This window comes from Salmo trutta, chromosome 1, assembly GCF_901001165.1.
Source record: "Salmo trutta chromosome 1, fSalTru1.1, whole genome shotgun sequence".
In the NCBI taxonomy this organism is placed as follows: domain Eukaryota; kingdom Metazoa; phylum Chordata; class Actinopteri; order Salmoniformes; family Salmonidae; genus Salmo; species Salmo trutta.
Window position 1 is genome coordinate 44,731,440 of NC_042957.1, and position 5,800 is coordinate 44,737,239.

Sequence of the window (5,800 nt, forward strand, 5' to 3'; positions counted from 1 at the left end):
CGTTTTTCACAAATTCTGACATTTAATCCCAGTAAATTCCCTGTTTAACGTCAGTTAGGATCACCACTTTATTTTATGAATGTGAAATGTCAGAATAATAGAAGAGAGAATGATTTATTTCAGCTTGTATTTCTTTCATCACATTCCCAGTGGGTCAGAAGTTTACATACACTCAATTAGTATTTGGTAGCATTGCCTTTACATTGTTTAACTTGGGTCAAACTTTTCAGGTAGCCTTCCACTAGCTTCCCACAATAAGTTGGGTGAATTTTGGCCCATTCCTCCTGACAGAGCTGGTGTAACTGAGTCAGGTTTGTAGGCCTCCTTGCTCACACAAATTTTCTATAGGATTGAGGTCAGGGCTTTGTGATGGCCACTCCAATACCTTGACTTGTTGTCCTTAAGCCATTTTGCCACAACTTTGGAAGTATGCTTGGGGTCATTGTCCATTTGGAAGACCCATTTGCACCCAAGCTTTAACTTCCTGACTGATGTCTTGAGATGTTGCTTCAATATATCCACATAATTTTCTTTCCTCATGATGCCATCTATTTTGTGAAGTGCACCAGTCCCTCCTGCAGCAAAGCACCCCCACAACATGATGCTGCCACCACCATGCTTCATGGTTGGGATGGTGTTCTTCGGCTTGCAAGCTTCCCTCTTATTCCTCCAAACATAACGATGGTCATTATGGCCAAAATTTTTTATTTTTGTTTCATCAGACCAGAGGACATTTCTCCAAAAAGTACAATCTTTGTCCCCATGTGCAGTTGCAAACCGTAGTCTGGCTTTTTTTTTTTTTTTAATGGAAGTTTTGGAGCAGTGGCTTCTTGCTGAGCGGCCTTTCATGTTATGTCGATATAGGACACTTTTTACTGTGGCTATACTTTTGTACCCGTTTCCTCCAGCATCTTTACAAGGTCCTTTGCTGTTATTCTGCGGATTTGCACTTTTTGCACCAAAGTACGTTCATCTCTAGGAGACATAACCCTTCTCCTTCCTGAGCAGTATGATGGCTGCGTGGTTCCATGGTGTTTATACTTGCGTACTATTGTTTGTACAGATGAACGTGGTACCTTCAGGCGTTTGGAAATTGCTCCCAAGGAGAGAACCAGACTTGTGGAGGTCTACAATTTTTTTTCTTAGGTCTTGGCTGATTTCTTTAGATTTTCCCATGATGTTAATCAAAGAGTCACTGAGTTTGCAGGTAAGCCTTGAAATACATCCACAGGTACACCTCCAATTGACTCAAATTATATCAAATAGCCGATCAGAAGCTTCTAAAGCCATGACATAATTTTCTGGAATTTCCCAAGCTGTTTAAAGGCACAGTCAACTTAGTGTATGTAAACTTCTGACCCACTGGAATTGTGATACAGTCAATTATAGGTGAAATAATCTGTCTGTAAACAATTGTTGGAAAAAATTACTTGTCTCATGCACAAAGTAGATGTCCAAACCGAGTTGCTAAAACTATAGCTTGTTAACAAGAAATTTGTGGAGTGGATGAAAAAATAGTTTTAATGACTCCAACTGTAGGTTCTCGTCAATCCCCGTTTTAAATTTACCTGATTCACTTTATCAACCAGATAATTATTAGAATCAGGTGCGCTAGATTAGGGTTGGAGCGAAAACCTAAAGGATGGTAGCTCTCCAGGAACAGGGTTGGAGAGCCCTGGCATAGACACTACATTTTCCACTGTGTATACCTCTTGGGATAGATTTGGTTGCATTGCAATAAAAATAAAAATGCCATTTGCTTTGTCCATCCCTCATCTTCGCAACCACATTAAAACCATGGGCCTTGACTGAGCATAACCCTTCCCACCATCTTAATCCAAATCCATGTATTTCCAGTGCAGTTTGACAACAATACCAAACCTCCTAAAATCACCTCAAGGAAGCCTGTGAATGGTGAGCATGTACTGCACATGGGAATAGCTCAACAAGAAATAAGGACAGAATATGTGGGTGTTATAGTAAATAAAGCTTTCCACCAAAGATTCATCTGAGTGAAAGCCTATCTTTCGCATCTTCATCTCTAGCTTCTTACTTGGTGCCTGTTTTCTGAGGGTGTGTTATCTGGCAGGAAAGTAGATCACACCAATCAAGTCGTTTTAGCCATGGGTACGAGACCACAAACAACTCAGGTTACATAGGTCATACTGGTGCTCCACAACAAAGTTAGTAGCTCCATACCAGGGTTTCTGTTAGCCGGTAATAGACGGTTTATGGCCGATAAAAAATTTGAAAAGCTGATAAATAAAATTGCCGCCAGCGAATTGTCTGGGAGAAAGAAAAAAAAATCCCATTGCAAAATAATGCTCTTTTGCATATTCATTGATGGAAATACCAGTCAATGCAAATACATTTGACCGGTCAAGCTTATCGGTCTATAGGTTAATTTGCATAATTTTGTGGAATTAAATTGCTGCATGTGTATTTCCGTTAGTCTTTATGCATCTTATTTATCACAGGCACACAGCATAGAGATGCAGAGGCTAATTTGAGCGGTACATTTTTTTTCATAAAAATCGGTCAGACAATGGGAGGAGCTGCTGGTAAAGCTTCTCAAACCGCCTGTTTGTTGCTGCTAGAGTGAAACGTGCTTTAATAAGACCAATCATTGCGCAACAATTGTAAACGCAATCGCTTGTTAAAAATGTTGATGGCCACCATTAAAATTAGCAACTATTTGTATTTCTTAACTGGTAATTGAAGCGTGCTTATTTTAAGTGCCTAGGCAACAGTATGCAGGCTTCAGTGCGCCACACACCACTTTGCAATTAAATGGAGGCAGTATGCATTTAGCAAACATTTGTAATTGTTTGAAACCTGAATGTTTTACTTCATATGAGACTTGCCTTCCCTTGCTTCAAAGTAGCCTAGCCAACATCCAACCATAGAAACGTAAAGGCAGTTTTAAAGTTCCATATGCCATTGAAACCAGTAGCCTATTTTTCTCATGTTCTATTGGTTTTCAAATCAACTCTTTCATTTTCCAGTAATCAAAGGCACAATCCTAGTCATATTAGCAACCCATGCTAGTTGTTGCATTTTTAGATTAAGAGGGGAGATCTAATGGACATTTTCATCTCATGAAACCGCTCGCATGTGCAGTGCGCATTTCACAAGTGTTTTCCTGCTAATTGCATTATGGAACGAACATTCACGCGGAGCTTACTGCCTTGTGTGCATTGCTGCACATACAGTGGCTTGCGAAAGTATTCACACCCCCATAGCATTTTTCCTATCTTGTTGCCTTACAACCAGTAATTAAAATAGATTTTTTGGGGTTTGTATCATTTGATTTACACAACATGCTTACCACCTCGAAGATCCAAAATATTATTTGGTGAAACAAACAAGAAATAAGACCAAAAACTGAAAATTTGAGCGTGCATAACTATTTAAAGTCAATACTTTGTAGAGCCACCTTTTGAAGCAATTACAGCTGCAAGTCTCTTGGGGTATGTCTCTATTAGCTTGCCACTGAGATTCTTGGCCATTCTTCAAGGCAAAACTGCTCTAGCTCCTTCAAGTTGGATGGGTTCCACTATGACTTACAGCAAACTTTAAGTCATACCACAGATTCTCAATTGGATTGAGGTCTGGGCTTTGACTAGGTCATTCCAAGACATTTAGATGTTTCCCCTTAATCCACTCGAGTGTTGCTTTAGCAGTATGCTTAGGGTCATTGTCCTGCTGGAAGGTGAACCTCCGTCCCAGTCTCAAATCTCTGGAAGACAAACAGGTTTCCCTCAAGAATTTCCCTGTATTAAGCGCCATCCATCATTCCTTCAATTCTCACCAGTTTCCCAGTCCCTGCCGATGAAAAACATCCCCACAGCATGTTGCTGCCACCATCATGCTTCACTGTGGGACTGGTCTTCTCAGGGTGATGGGAGGTGTTGGGTTTGCGCCAGACATAGCATTTTTCCTTGATGGCCAAAAAGCTCAATTTTAGTCTCATCTGACCAGAGAACCTTTTTCCGTATGTTTGGGGACTCTCCCACATGCCTTTTGGCGAACACCAAACATGTTTGCTTATTTTTTTCTTTAAGCAATGGCTTTTTTTCTGGCCACTCTTCCGTAAAGCCCAGCTCTGTGGAGTGTACGGCTTAAACTGGTCCTATGGACAGATGCTCCAATCTCCGCTGTGGAGCTTTGCAGCTCCTTCAGGGTTATCTTTGGTCTCTTTGTTGCCTCGGATTAATGCCCTCCTTGCCTGGTCCGTGAGTTTTGGTGGGTGGCCCTCTTGGCAGGTTTTTTTGTGGTGCTATATTCTTTCCATTGTTTTATAATGGATTTAATGGTGCTCTGTGGGATGTGTTTTATAACCCAACCCTGATCTGTACTTCTCCACAAATTTGTCCCTGATCTGTTTGGAGAGCGCCTTGGTCTTCATGGTGCCGTTTGCTTGGTGGTGCCCCTTGCTTAGTGGTGTTGCAGACTCTGGGGCCGTTAAGAACAGGTGTATATATACACACACTCAGATCATGTGACAGATCATGTGACAGATCATGTGACACTTAAAGTCCGCCTGTGTGCAATCTAACTAATTATGTGACTTCTGAAGGTAATTGGTTGCACCAGATCTTATTTAGGGGCTTCATAGCAAAGGGGGTGAATACATATGCACGCACAACCTTTCAGTTTTTTGTTGTTTGAATTTTTTGAAACAAGTAATTTTTTAAATTTCACTTCGCGAATTTGGACTATTTTGTGTATGTCCATTACATGAAATAATAAAAAAAAATATTTTAATTACAGGTTGCAATGCAACAAAATAGGAAAAACGGCAAGGGGGATTAGTACTTTTGCAAGGCACTGTATGTGAAGAAATAATAGTTTCATCAACATTATAAGCTAAATGTTCTGATCGGTTGCATCAGCTTCATTGCTTGAAGGTTATTTTTATAAAAAAAATTATGTAGCCTAGGCCTACTGGTTATATGCATTTGGGATGTTGTCCCAGAGTCTGTCTGGAGTAGGCCATTTCTTTCTCGCACAGAACGACAAGCTGACCAATAAATAGGTCAAATGTTCTACTATGGGGAAGAGTATATTGACATAGGCTAGGGATTTTTCTGTTCGTTACTCGTCTTGTTGGCTGAGGAAAAGTAAATGTGGACAGTTATTCTAACATCTTCAAAGTGCGCATCGGAATTCGGTAAGGATGCACGCTGTTGCATCCTGGATTTGCATGTTCTTTTAAAACGAATTACCATAATCTAAAATGTGATCTGTCATTCTGAGCACCGTGGCTGTACACCCTAATCAGGTTACGCACACAATGCATATGGGTCGGGAAAATGTCTCAAATGTCTGGTAAATTAAAATGCTGCCAGTCAAATATCCAGCACCACGTTTTCCTAATGGAAACCCTGCTCCATACCATTGTTCACAACTCTATACACCTATGCATAACACTTAAAGACCAGAATCTAGGTTAACTCTAGTCTGAACATCCAAAAAACTCAAATAAAATCCTTCTTAGATCGCTCTCATAACCAATTAAAACTAACCAAATATAACCACAACTATTTACACATTATATGATAATGATATGGCAAGGGAAGGCAGGTGCCAACACTTAAAACAGGTTTCTTAAAAAGTAGAAAGACTAACAAAAAGCACTGCAAGTTGCTCGATGAGGGATGTGTAGGTACAAGATAACGTTCTGACAAGAAATCAACTTCAACATTTCACGCAAGAAAACTGGAGATTAAGATTGGCTATTTCAATTGAATTAGCTGAGAACTTTTGCTGGATCATGTTTTGGAATCTGACCATTCCA